The sequence below is a fragment of the Balaenoptera acutorostrata genome, chromosome 4 (assembly GCF_949987535.1).
Source record: "Balaenoptera acutorostrata chromosome 4, mBalAcu1.1, whole genome shotgun sequence".
Taxonomy (NCBI): domain Eukaryota; kingdom Metazoa; phylum Chordata; class Mammalia; order Artiodactyla; family Balaenopteridae; genus Balaenoptera; species Balaenoptera acutorostrata.
The window spans coordinates 115,217,969-115,233,472 of record NC_080067.1 but is presented as its reverse complement, the minus strand read 5'-3'; the positions used below and the strand labels follow the sequence as shown (position 1 = coordinate 115,233,472).

Below are 15,504 nucleotides of genomic sequence, written 5' to 3'. Positions count from 1 at the left end.
ACAGTGCTGCAATGAACATTGGGGTGCATGTATCCTTTTGGACCATGTTTTGTTTTTGGATATATGTCCAGAAGTGGGATTGCAGGGTCATATGGTAGCTTTATTTTTAGTTTTTTAAGGAATCTCCATACTGTTCTCCATAGTGCCTGTACCAATTTACATTCCCACCAACAGTGTAGGAGGGTTCCCTTCTCTCCACACCCTCTCCAGCATTTATTGTTTGTGGATTTTTTTGACGATAGTCATTTCTTTTTTTTTTTTAATTAATTAATTAATTTATTTATTTATTATTTTTGGCTGCGTTGAGGTTTTCTCTAGTTGTGGTGAGTGGGGGCTACTCTTCGTTGCAGTGCACGGGCTTCTCATTGTGGTGGCTTCTCTTGTTGCAGTGCATGGACTCTAGGCACGCGGGCTCAGTAGTTGTGGCTTGCAGGCTCTAGAGCACAGGTTCAGTAGTTGTGGCGCCCAGGCTTAGTTTCTCCACGGCATGTGGGATCTTCCTTGACCAGGGATTGAACCCGTGTCCCCTGCATTGGCAAGTGGATTATTAACCACTGTGTTGCCAGGGAAGTCCAATGATAGTCATTTCGACTGGTGTGAGGTGATACCTCATTGTAGGGAAGGGTGGGGGGAAAGGGAGCTAGGGAGTTTGGGATTGACATGTACACACTGCTATATTTAAAATAGATAACCAATAAAGACCTACTGTATAGCACAGGGAACTCTTCTCAATATTATGTGGAAACCTGGATGGGAGGGGAATTTGGGGGAGAATGGATACACATACATGTATGGTTGAGTCGTTTTGCTATGCCCATGAAACTATCACAACATTGTTAATCAGTTATACTCCAATATAAAATAAAACGTTAAAGAAAAAAGTTAAAAATGTTGTTTTGTGTATCCAGCAAAATCGTCTTTCAAAAATAACTGTATTGATATTTCATTGTGGATAGATAGAAAGATTCAGTTATATAAGATGAATAAGATCTAGAAATCTATTACACAACATTGTAGCTATAGTTAACAATATTGTACTGTCCATTTAAAAATTTGTTAAAAGGATAAAGCTAATGTTAAGTGTTCTTATCACAATAAAAATAAATGCAATATAAAATATTTATAATACATAAAGCTTACCACTGAAAATTCTGCTCTAAATGGAGTGTTAAAGGACATACATCAAGAAAAAAGAAATATTCCCCAAATGGTGTAATATGCAAACAGATGAAATTTCAAATGTATTTATTTGGTTGTTTCTTGGTTGTTTTTTTATTTTTGTTTTTAAATTGTATTAGGAGTTGAGGGTAACTTACTGATGAGAGTAATCTAACTGTTGATGGTAAAAAAAAAAAAAAAAGTCAAAATCAAAAGATTCCACTAGCGTGTGTGTGTGTGTGTGTGTGTGTGTGTGTGTTTATGTGTTGGGGGGTAGGAGGGATTGGAGTTTACTCACTTTTGTAAGTTAAATATCTATGGTAGGATACTGTGACTTTCCTGTTATGGAAAATATCATCTGTAACATCTAAACATAATAGAAAAAGCAACTATCTGAAGGTAGTAGAGAATGTAGAGGAGGAGTTTTATTCTATAGAGATTTCACTTTCAGAGCAGGAGATATATAAAAAGGAAGTGCCCCTTTTCATCACTTGTAGGATGAGAGAAGTTGAAGAAATTGCAAAGTGATGGGATTAAAAAAAAAAAAAAAAAAACCAACGGCAAGCTTTCTGTCCATGTCAATCAGAGTACTGATTTAGAGCATTAATGGCCCCTGGCATTGGAAGAGCATACAAAAATAGAAAGAGTTAAAGAGGAGATCTTAAGTACTGTCTGACAACATGTTGGCTAATCCCTGAAGTACACATGTGCAAAAAAGACTCAGTAAACCTCAGGTAAAAGTAAACAATCTGAAGCTTGGTCTTCCTTCTCAAGAAACAGTTTGTAGTTCATGTCCAACTAAGTTAATTGCTACTAAAACAAAAGAAACATCACTAATTAGAAGAAAATAACAGAATTTGGAGTCTCCACAACATAAAATTTTAAATGTTGGCGATACAATCCAATATAATTTGACATTTAAAGAATGAGGTAAATGGAGTCTTTCCTAAAGAGAAAAGACAATTAATATGAACAACCTGATGATGATCTAAATGAGAAGTATAATATAAAATAAAAATATTTTTAAAATTTTGCTCTTAAAGAGTGAAAAGATAGAAAAATAAAACTACAAAACTAACCAAATGGGAATTCTTGAAATAAAATATATGAAAAAAAATATTGCATAGACTTAACAATAGCATTGCGATTTAAGGATGGCTAATGGGCATAACGATATTTCAATAGATGCTACCCAATCTGAGAAATAGAGAAAAAGAATTGAAAAATATAAACAGAATCACAGAAGTGTTAGGTATTATGAAAGAGTGAAACAAATGTTATTAGAGTTTTAGAAGAAAGAGAATAGGGAAGATAATCATTTATTAAATACTGAAAAATTAACAAATTTGACATAAGGTATAAATTTATATATTTAGATGTTCAATAAACACCAAGAAAGATAAACATTTTTAAAAGCCGTGCCAACTCAAAATTTGAGTCAAGCTCTTAAAAGTCAAAGGTAAAACATGAGTTTTAAAAGCAGCAACAGAAAAAAAGTTGTTTTGACTATTCTAGGTACGTATTTCCTATTACACATTGATTTAACAAAGTTGGAGCACCAACACTATCTAATTTTAAGACTTATTATAAAACCTAAGTAATCAAAATACTGTGGTACTGCTGTCAAGTTAGACAAATAGTCCAATGGAATAGAACAGAGAATCAGGTAATAGAAAAACACATAATGGAAAACTGATTTTTAACAAGGTGCAAAGCCAATTCAGTGGAGATTGGATAATTTTTTTTAATAAATAGTTTTGTCAGAACTGGATATCCATATGCAAAATAAATGAAGCCTGGATCCACATGTTGTATCATACATAGATACTGCCTCAAATTTTATCATATATCTAAATGAAAAACTTAAAACTATAAAACTTCTAGAACAAAACATAGAGAAAAGCCTTTGTGATTTTAGCTAGGCAAAGCTTTCTCAGATATGACAACAAAAGCATAATTTGTAAAAGACCAAATTGATAAAATACACTTCATAAAAACATAAATAAAATCTTGGCTCCTCGAAAGTCTGTTAAGACAATGAAAAGCAAGCTACAAACTGGGAGAATATGTTTGTAAATTATATATCTGATAATGGACATGGACTTAAAATATATAAACACCTGATTCTACTCAGTAAAAAGAAGTAAATCACCCAAGTAACAAATTGAACAAAAGATTTGAATAGACACTTTACTATAGAAGATATATGAATGTGAATATTCACAAGAAAATATGCTAAATATTTTTAGTAATTAGAAGAATGGACATTAATGCACATTAAAGACATAATGAGATACCCCTTTTTACCTATTAGAATGCCTAAAACTAAAACAAACAAACAAACAAACAACACTGATTGTATTATTGGCAAGGATTTGGAGGAATTGTAACTCTCATACAATGCTGGTTAGAATGTAATACATATATAATATACACATACGTATGTCTATATATATTAAGTAATTAATTATTTATTTATACACACACACACACACACACACACACACACACGTGCGTGCGCGCATGTGCATGCGCTGGTATTATAAAACAATAGGAATGAATGTATTGTAGAATATGTATTAACCTATATAAGTTGTAGTAATAAAATTCTGACAGAACAATGTAAATTATTTTTCTAATGTTTAACAGCAATCAAAATAATAATAATGATAATAATAGTAATAATAATGTAAGGAATTACATGGTCACTAGAGTGAGTTTCTAGATTGGATTGTTAATCAAAAACTAGAGACAGTAGGTGACCCAGCACAAAGTTTATAGTTATCTTTAAGAAGGGATAGAGCATCATTCACAGAAGCAGGATCTCGGAAGCTTTAATTACTCAGTTATAACTTCTGATGTCCACAGACACATGAGATGCCCTTTGTTGCTCAAGATGCTCTTGTGCAGGATGATGACGAGAGCTGACACATAAATCAGGAGCACAAGGAAGCTGAAAATTACAGGTTGCCTCTGCTAAACTTGCCAGTCACTAGCACCTGGAGGGGTGTGTACTGTGCTCCCATTCTTTAATGCACCTGAAGTCCACAATCGTACAATAAATAATCCCAAAAACAACATCCTAAGGTGTTTCAGTACTCATTAATTAGTGCATAGAAATTCCAGCTAAACTCTCCAAATAGATACATACCTTTAGATGATTCCAAAGAAACCTGACTAGGGGTTTGATTCCACTCAACTCTGAGAGACTTTTATACCATTCAGTAAATAGGACTTAGCAATATTATTGTTATGAATTGGTCAAATTAATACTTATTAAGTGAAGCACATGGTGCCAGATGGTGAGCCATGGTTCAACAACAGACCACAAGAAGAACAGAAATAGAGAAGTTTATTACTCACAGATCCTGGAGGAAGTACATGGCATGCCTCAAGGGACTACACAGGGAAGGTCAAAACAGAGTTCAGTCATAGACAGGAACTGGGGCACACACCCTTGTTAGAGTCTGTGCGTGGAGTGCTTTAGGGTTCTCAGACCAAGGCTGGATTGGTCAATTCAAACCAAAAGAGCGGGGTTTCGCTAAACCACATGTGGGCTGTATCTAAGGGGAACAGAAAGGGAAGGAACTGGGAGACAGGGGAGACTTTTGATCAAGGGTTGTTGAGGGAGTCATATCAGGAATTCATATTTGCTTGTGACTGCAGGCTGCTCTCTAGGGCACTGAGCTTGCATGAGGGGACTAGTGTCAGTGTAAAATCAATGTAGTCTGCTTGGCCAAACAAAATGTTGCTGAGGCAGAAATACCAAGGAATAGCTTAGCTAAACTCTTGACAGTTATCAAATATGGATATGCTACTTCTGGAACCTAAAGGGGCTTACCAGGCAATGTGCTTCCTTTTTTAGTAATGAAAATTGCAAGAGGCAATAATTTGCCCTTTACCTTAGACTGTCCAACATGCTCTATCAAAATACTTGTCAATCCTTGCTCATTCAGTATGATTAACATGATGCTATCAACATAGTTGGACAATGTGATATTCTGTGGATTGTCCAGATGGTCCACATTCTTTAGAGTTATAACAGAGGGCATGAAGGTGGACATAGCCCTAGTACAAAACCCTAAATGTATACTGTTACCCATCCTACATCAGTGCAAATTAGAAATGATACTAAAAAGTAATATATATAAATATTGTACCTGGATTCATGTTAATATACTCTAGTAAGATATCACAATCTGTGTTGTAAGGTTTTTGTAAGATATCACATCTGTTTCAATTGGGTAAGATGTCACATGAGTTTCAATTGAGGTTACTACTCGGTTTAGTTTGCAGTAATCTGCTGTCAATATCTAGGATCCACTAGTTTTTTGCAAGGGCCAGTCTGGTAAATTACTTGGGTTAAGCTGGGGACCACCACCCTGGAATTCTTTAGGTTTTTAACTAACCTCTGCCATTCACTAATCCCTGCCGTTCTTTGTATATGGCATTGTTTTTGATGTATTATCTTGGGTGGGGATGGGGGTGAGGAAAGTGTTCAAAGTCCTCTATTTGGCCTTCTCTGTAGATTGTTTTCTTTTCTTACAAGATTAGGAACAAACGTGTGTGTTCTGCCAACTACTAAGTATATCCATTCTAATTGTGTTTTCTGGGCAAGGGAAGTGATCACTGGGTAGATTTGTGTTTTATAAACTGAATCTTGACTAGAACTCTATGTGCTCCCAGAGCAGCCAATGGGACAATTTACACACCTGAGTCTTGATGTCAATTTTAACCATGTGTAAAATTATCCTAAAATATCTGTGTATTATCCCTTTCCCAATGTATGGCTATTGGAATAAATGTCTCTAGTGTGCTTCGAGGAAGCATATAAATCTGCTACGGTGCTATAAGGTCTTTCTTCATGGAGAATGGGCATCCCTTTCAAAGAATAACAAGTCTGTAAATTTTCTTATGTCCTAAAACTAGGCCAAGGATTGTGAACTATTGAATTGCGAATGTTGCCCACAGCCTTCTGATACTCTTTCCTTGATTAGTTAAATAAATAAAGCAATGGACTTGTTGACTATCCATCAATATTGTTCCTAAAAATTATGAGATATGTTAATTATCTACAAAGCTCTCAGAGTTAGCGCACCTTGGCTGACACTCTGACTTTGAAATTCAGTACAATATTTGTGCCTACCTTGATTCTAATGGTTAAGTGCTCCAGCTTGATCTTTATTATGTTGGGAACCTATTATCTCCATTGAATAAGGGAAGCCCTGTTCTATAATATCTCTCTTATCACATTCAAAAGTGGTTCTTCAGGTCCTCCCACAGTGTATACAGTCAGATAGTAGGTGGTATGGGTTGAATTATGTCCCCCCAAAGTGCATACGTTGAATTCTTCACCCCACGTACCTCAGAATGTGACCTCATTTAAAATGGGTTGTTGCACAAATAATTAGTTACGCTAAAATAAGGTCATATAGGAGAAGGGTGGCCCTCTAATCCAATATAACCGGTATTCTTATAAAAAAGAGAAATTTGGAAATAGGCATGCATACAACGGGAATTACATATGAAGAAGAAGGTAGAAATTGGAGTCGTGCTTCTACAAACTAAGGAATGCCAAAGATTTCTAGCAGACTGCCAGAAGCTAGGTGAAAAACACTGAACAATTTTTTTCTCATAGACTTCGAAGAAACCAATCCTAAATTTCAGTGTCCCATTCCTCCCCAATCAACGTAGCACATTTGCTGAGGTTGATCATTCAACTTTCTCTGGAGCTTTTCTTCAAAAAACTTAAATCTTAATCCTGATCATCAGCATGAACAGACTTCTTCCTGATGGAGATGAATGATTCTTTATATGATACCAAGGAAATCCTCTGGTTTTTATATTTTACTTAAAATAGGTATTAAATCTCCCTCAGCCTTATATTTTCCTTTGTCAATGATTTAATAACCTTCAGCAATAGTCATCCAATTTCACAGCCATTATTTCTTCCCATAAACCTCTCAAATGCCCGAGATATTGTACCTTCCACAGCATTTCCTTTCATCAGTATCCTGTCTCAGGTCACTCCCAGCTAAAGTATAGCAATTGTACCACTATAGCTTGCCATAGGCTATCAGGATTTGACCATCCATCAGTGGTGAGGATCTACACCATTACCAAGTAGGAAACTTACAGTGAAGTTCCTGAATCTCATTTTTAAAACCTGCATCATAGGGCTACCTTTTGTTCCAACTGTCTTAGTTTTGTTCCCTGGGTAGCACACTCTGAAATACATAGATTTGTATGCAGGAAATATATTATAAAGTGCTTTGGGGAATAAGATCTGTAAAGATGTCAGAGTAGCAGGATTTGGTAGACAGAAAAGTTGAACTGCCATAAAGTGAATTAAAAACTTGGGTAAGGCAACTCCCTTTGGCAGAAGCCAATTCTAGGAAGGCTGAGTTGTTAGCTGAGCAGCCAACACTCTAAGAAGCTAGAGATTGCCTCCATTTGATTTGAGTGGTATAGCACTACTAACACTTCAGATCTTTTTGTCTGCTCTAGAGTTTATTACAAATGGATTTTACATGGATTTTTGCTTTGTTTTGATTTCATTTTTCTTGTCGCTTTTAGATTTTTTTTTTTTCTAACAGAAAATGTTTGGTTATAAAACGTTACTAATATTGGAAGTCTCCTTGACCTTTTTAAAAAATATATAAACCTTGTACCATCTAAAGTAAACTATGTCTCACCTTCTATAAATCTTGTCATTCTCATAATACTAGGCAATGCATGTGAATTTATTTGGATATTTATGTATAAAACAATTACTTCAAACTGTTTGAACTATAAATTAGATGATTTTGAATATAAAACTTAGAAAATGATATGGAGTAAGTTACTCCTTAATGATGGAGTGACTTATATAGGAAACTAATCCATCAAAGTAGTAAAATGCAACAGAACTCTTTGTTCCATTAAGTGTCACATAGAAGTGCTTCTCAAACTTTTCAACAGAAGTAAAGAAAAAGAGGAGGTTTGCACATCTACGGGAGATTTAGATCTGTCCCCAAATTGCCATTATCAGGATAGCTTCATCTTTCTCATAGCATCTGATGGTACAATACATAGATTTCTGTAATTTTTAAAAAAATTTTGTAGCTCATAACATTGGAATATAAGTTCTAAGAGGGAGCAGGGCTCTGTGTCTATTTTGTTTATAATTTGTATTCTTAGCACCTGAAACAGTAACTGACATAAACTATTTGTTAACTAATGAAGTAAAACCCATTCTACAATAAGACAAATCGTATTAAATGTAGTTTTCTGTGCACACATTTTTGAAGCACAGACAGAAAGAAATTAATTGCTGATGATGGAGGAAAGAGAAAATGCTGCAGGATGTGTGTGATCCAGGAACTGTTAGAATTTTGTCTGGTAGTATTCTTTCTTCACGAGGCTTCCCTTAGTGATGGCTAAGTGCCGGAGAGTTGTGCACAGGTCTCCTTGTCAGTTCCCAACAATGGGCAACTCCTGCCTGCTCTGGCTTTAAGAAACAGTTGATGCAATGGCTCTGGCCTCTGCCCACCCTGATTATCATATCTGCCTTCATGCCTCAGAAGAGGACCAAAGATTACCTCACAGTGATGCTCAAGTCTGGCTGGCCTGGGCAAGAACACATTGGTGCAGAGGCAGGTGTACTGGCCCTTTCTGTGATGCACACCTGCTAACTATTGAAGATACCTACCACCAAGTGTTGAGCTGCAACCAGAGTCTGGACACCCTGCACATCACTAACACCACTGGGTGCCCTGCAGCACCTTGCCATTGCCAGGGGCCACATCTTCATCCTGATTTACTCATCTTGGTTTACTCTTTACTCAACAAATATGTGAACCAAGAAGCAAACCCTGGAGGAGCTGGAGCCTGCCTATAAGCTGATGTGTGAGACCAAAGGCAACAACCTGCATAAGTACCCTATCATGCTGGTAAGTAAAATGTGCCATGAGAACCACAAGGAGCTGGCACTGAGGGATGGTGCTGTTTGTGCAATGGAATAAAATTGCACCTTCGTGAAGACATTTGCCAAAACTGATATCAGTTTGCAGGAGCTGTTCCATATGCTTTTGAACCACAAGAAGAAGCTTGCCACCTGCCTCCAGTCTTCCCAGATGAAATCCCAGATGCCTAAGACCAATAAGAATCTGCGTGGTAAGTACATTATCAGGTGAGCTGGGTTGTTTGTTTTTTAGATATCGAGTTACATGAGCTGTTTATATGTTTTGGATATTAATCGCTTATTGGTCGTATCATTTGCAAATATTTTCTCCCATTCAGTAGGTTGTCTTTTCATTTTGTCAATGGTTTCCTCTGCTATGCAAACGCTTTTAAGTTTAATTAGCTCTCATTTGTTTATTTTTGTTTTTTTTTCTCTTGTCTTAGGAAACAGAGCCAAAAAAAATATTGCTACAGTTTATGTCAAAAAGTGCTCTATGTTCTCTTCTGAGTTTTAGGTTTCACGTCTTTAAAATAATTTTTAAAATATTTTTTAGTCTTTAAAACATTCTTCAGGGGCTTCCCTGGTGGCGCTAGTGGTTGAGAATCTGCCTGCCAATGCAGGGGACACGGGTTCGAGCCCTGGTCTGGGAAGATCCCACATGCCGCGGAGCAACTGGGCCCGTGAGCCACAACTACTGAGCCTGCGCGTCTGGAACCTGTGCTCCGCAACGGGAGAGGCCGCGATAGTGAGAGGCCCGCGCACCGCGATGAAGAGTGGCCCCCGCTTGCCACAACTAGAGAAAGCCCTCATACAGAAACGAAGACCCAACACAGCCAAAAATAAATTTAAAAAATTAAAAAAAAAAAAAAACATTCTTCACCTTACCATTTTTGATAAAAATTAATATTGTACTTTTTGCTCTTTATGTGTCATATATTTAATTTCTCAATTATTTCATTATTTTATAGGAGAACATTTATTTCTATTCATATAGGAATGCCATAAAGATATTATAGCTATTATTTCTTTTACATCTTATATATAAACATATTTTTAAGGCTTAATTTATCTTTTAGTATTTTACTATTACATTATATTTTTAGTACATACACTTTTTATATTAAATACATTTAAGAAAACTTGATGTATATCAGCAATCACATAATACTAACAGCTCGATCTTTTGGGTTGCTTGTCACAATCATATAATCATTATGGCATAAAACATTCCTGCCCTAAGACCACAGTGCTTTGTTTTGCCAGGTTTAGAACCAACTGATAAGGAAATATCTTTTATAAAGAAAGGCTCTATCCTCTTCTGACTAAGGCTCATTTTGAAACTAATATGTATATCTTCTTGCCTTGGCAACAGAGTACAGGTGATATGTCACTTGCCATGAAGAGTCTTTCAGTCCATTCTTGGATCCTCAGTTTCAGCTGGATGATGACTACCATCCTTTTTGAGGAGCCAAATTAGGACTTTCAACAAATATGTGAATATTATGAGAGAACAACAACAACAACAAAATATGTCCTTAATTAATTTTTAAAAATCAATGTGGACATATTAAAAATACATCAGCAAATCATGTTTATATGATCAAGAGTTCATCATTAGTTGTAAATTAACAAGACAACAATTCACTACCATACCTGACATCAAATTTCATGTAAAGCAAGTGATATTTCTAGAGCTCATTAAATATGTTATCATGAAATGGATTTATTTAGTCCAACAGTTTCTATGCTTTCCACCATAAGCACTACACTTTCTGAAAGAGTCTTTTGTAGATGTCATTCAGATATATCTTTAAAACCACATGGCAAGCATTTTGAACTCCCACACACCTCTGTACATTCAATCAATCCTGATGTGTAGAGGCTCCCCATAGGACTCAGACTAGTTGAGAGACACTATCCTAAATGATCAACTGAGTTTTACAAATATAGATACAAAAATCATAGCTATTGCCTTTAAAATGTATTTTTTCTTACATAAATGTTAGCATAGATTGGTGATATACTGCTTTCATGTTAAATAATAGGAATGGTTTTGGTTTCATAGATTTCCCTAATCCCTCTTTCAGAATTGCCTATGATACTATTAAATAGTGGCTGTTAGGATGGTACAATGTTGCAGTATACAGCCAAAGCATACTTGCCACTGATTCCTTACTCTTCTGCTTCATAAACTTCCCTGTAAGTAAAGAAGATACTTATCTTCAATAAACCCAGTGGAGGAAATGAAATGTTTCTCTTTCATCTCTGGGCTTTATGAAATATCTAATGCACTAACAAGCAAGAAGAATTACCTAATGTTTAGCTCTTTTGGTCAAGTTTTCACTGGCTTACAGTGAATATTTTGTATGTATGTATTTCACTGTCCTTTACTCACTGGACTTCAATATTACACACATTCTAACTGAACATATTTTCTTTATGAATTATCAAGAAAAAATTCCAAAAATAAAGCAACTGTACTTGCTAGCCACTCTTAAAGCACAGGCTTCAAGGATATTATCTGATTATCAAGTCTTACTGATGTCTAAAAATTTTATTCAAGAAACAAAATATGCAATTTTAGAATATTAAAATATAAGTATAGATTTTTGGAACTGTATAAGGATATTATATTCTCCTAAAATGTATTAAATATACAAAAATATTAAAATCTACATGTATAGTGTAGTATATGAGCATAGATGGGTCTTTTCAGGATAAGTAAATGGAAGATAAGTACCATAATAAAAATATGTTTCTTACGTAATTTATTTTGAGTTCATTTGTATGAATTAATTTACAGTTAACCTAATACCTTAATCTGGTTTCTACAAAATATCTTGCTGGAGTTTTGATTAATGTTGTATTGAATTTGTAAATCTCTTTGGAGATAATTGACATTTTAAAAATTCTAAGTTCCATTAATTTATATCTTCTTGACTACTCTCATCAGTTTTCTTTTTTTACTTTTTAGCATACAGAACTTGCATATGTTTGTTAGCTTTATACCTAGCTTTTAAATGATTTTTTGAGCTTAATAAATGATACATTTTCAATTTTAATTCCCAATTATTCATTATTAGTATTGTGAAATGAAATCACCTTTTATGTATTGACATATTCTCTGACATTGCTAAATTCACTTACTAATTTTAAAAAGTTTTGTATATTCATTGGAGATTTTAAATGTAGATTTTTCTTCCATTGCAGCTCTTTTTTGTTTTTGTTTTTTTTTTTTTAATTCTCTACATCTCTTTTCTTTGTTTACCTTATTGTATTCATGGGGATATAAAGCTATTGATTTTGAGGACTAACAATGGACATTCTGGCTTTGTTCCTAATTTAGGGACAAATAATTAGTCTTTCATCATACATACATAATGTTATCTGTAGAGATTGATTGTTTGTAAATGCCTCATTTTATTAAAGTTTCATTTAATTCTGAATTTGCTGCACCTTTTTAAATGACTATGAATGCTGAGTCTTGCAAGGGCTTTTTCTGCATCTATTGCTTTTTACAAGAGTCTCCCAAATACTGATTTTTTTTTCATTGTCATTCAATTGAAAATACTTTTACATTTCATTTGTAACTTTGTATTTGACCCAAAGGTCATATGAAAGTATAATTAATTTCCAAATATTTGTGATTATCAAAGTTATCTTTTTAGTTTTGTTTTCTAGCTTAATTCCATGTAGACAAGGACAATTCTCTGCATAATTTAAAGTCTTTTAAATTTGTTGAGATGTGTTTCTCACATTGAATATGATCTACCTGGGCGAATCATAAACACTTAAAGAAAATGTGTATTCTGCTGTTGTTGGGTAGGTTTTTCTGTAAATGTAAATTAGATATACTGATGAGCCTGTCTAAGGCATGTTTTCTCTATATACTGGGTTCAAACTTGTGCTCAGGTCTCAGGAGAGGGCCATTCTCAGTGGTCCTATCTCTTTTTTCTACTGGCAGCTAACATCTAATTGTGTAGCTTTGGTAGTTATTATAAGAGAAAGTATTTCCTGCTCCTCCCTCAGTGGTAGGAGACTTTGAATGCTATTAACATAGGATCTCTGGTCCAGTATTCTTTCTTATCTCACTTCTATGAGTAGAAGTTTGTTTTCCAGGAACTTTTCTAGCTACAGTTTGTCTTCTTCCTGGCTCTGGCAGTGACAGTATTTCTCACCCTTCTCCAGTGGCATAAAGCTTTTAATTCATAATGGATAAGGGTTTGTGTAGGGCTCTGTGTATTTCCTGTAGTAAAAGTTGATTCTGTGCTTTGTGACCACCTAGAGAGATGGGATAGGGAGGGTGGGAGGGAGACCCAAGAGGGAGGAGATATGAGGATATATGTATATGTATAGCTGATTCACTTTGTTATAAAGTAGAAACTAACACACCATCGTAAAGCAATTATACTCCAATAAAGATGTTAAAAAAAAAAAAGATGATTCCTTTCTTTAGGATTGCACTACCTTGGAAAACCTTCCCAATCTATACCCTGTTCTCCTGTTCTTTTGTGCATCACATGGAAGTTCACACAGAAGATGGATGACTGTATCTCTGGTTCCAAGTCCTTCCATACACTTATTCTAGCCTACACTTGGCCTATAGCAATTTATAAAAGTTTTAACTGGATTATTTTGACCCATTTTTATAGCACTCAGTACCTCTTCCCTCTATGTTTTGCTACAGGTGAATAACTGCTTGTGTCCTGTTTCTTATAGAAGGGCTTGTCATTCCTTAGATTTCAGTCTACTTAATTGCCCTGCAACTCTGATGGATTCAAGAAAAGTTATGATTTACTTTATTCATATTTTTCTTTTATTATGGTGGGAGCATCACCCTTTCAAGTTTTATAAACCCTAAACAGAAGTGGAATAAGCTCTGACTTATTGTAAGCTTTCTCTTTGCCTTTAAATTTCAATGTTACTGTGATGTGCCTATGATTAATTTTCTTTGTATTTATTTTGCTTAGAGATGGTTGATATTCCTGTATTTGTGGCTTTATATCTTTCATCATTTTTTGAAAATTTGCAGTTATTATGTCTTTAAATTTTACTTCCATACCTTCTCATATTTTGTTTGTTTGTTTTCTGTGTGCTAATTAAATATAAGTTAGACCATGTCCCACATGTCCCTTCCATGCTTCTATTTGTACCTTTTCCTTTTTCTTTTTACTTCTGTTTGAATACAGCATATTCACTTGTCTTCCCTTTTGCTTTGTACAGTATGCTATTAATACTACTTGAATGCTAATTTCAGTGTTTTTTTGTCAGTGCTGGGATATCCCTGTGATATTCTTCATCTTTTTCTCTTTTTTATTTTCTCAAAATATTAATCATAATTATATTTTGTCAATATCTGTTAACTCTATATTTTGGATCACTTAAATGTGTTTTTTGGTTGTCTAACATATGGTTCTGTTTTCCTGCATGCTTTAAAGTATTAAATAAGTGTAAGAATTGGTAAATTACATTATTTTTCAGCATATATAAATGGCTTTTAGTTCCTCCCACTAGAGGCAGAGCATATTTCTCTGACATTGAAATTGGAATTAATCATGTTACTAATTTGGTTGAGAAACATTAGTGGATATGGCACAAGTACAAGTTTAAAGTCATTTTGCATGTAATTCACCATCTTTTGCTTCTACCATTATTATGAATGCACCCTAAAAGGGCCACTAGCCACAAAAGAATGTGGATCAGACTTGATCCCAACAGTGATCAGGAGTCAGGCCCAGCGGAACCAAGCCTATAGAAGACAAAAGTATAAACATTGGAACCTATGAATATAAGAATAAGTGATTATTTCAAGCAATAAATTTTAGTGTGCTTTATTATACAATCTTGTGATAGCAATAGCTGGCTATTGCAGCAAGCATATGTAAGAAAAAAATAATAATAGTAACTCCAAACTGTTAACTTTCTCTACAGAGTATTTATGTTTCTTTTGGAAGGCTGATAGAGAATGGGTATATTACCTCAATCCAGCACTTTTAAATTATAATTCTTCACAATCTTACCTGAAAGCTATATATTTTTCTTAAGGCTCATTATACCTAGCTAATTGTTGTCTTCTTGCCAAGAAAAAACAAAACCAAAACAAACAAAAAACAAGCTCTCTCTCCCTATCCTTCTCTCTCTCTTCTTAATTTACAACTGTTTCTTTATTCTGGATTTCTTTTAGCACTGCCCCTCGCCCCCCCAAACACACACACACAAACAGACAGAGTCTTGGAGATGACAAATGTCTCAGGAAAATTGTGTTCTGAGTGATGGATCTGTTGGCCTGCAGCTCTCTTTCCTCTAGGATCTTGGTCCTCCAATCCCTGGCTATCTTGATAGTTCTAAATTTCAATTTATGTCTCCCCAGGCCTTTGTAACTGCCTTAAATTTGGATTTTTTTT

At 34.8% G+C, this 15,504-nt stretch overlaps 1 pseudogene; it reads right to left on the bottom strand.

Annotated features, from left to right (window-relative positions):
* Positions 1 to 5,222, bottom strand: part of LOC102999182 (40S ribosomal protein S6-like) — a 196,737-nt pseudogene extending 191,515 nt beyond the window's left edge.
* Positions 5,223 to 15,504: the final 10,282 nt, after the last annotated feature.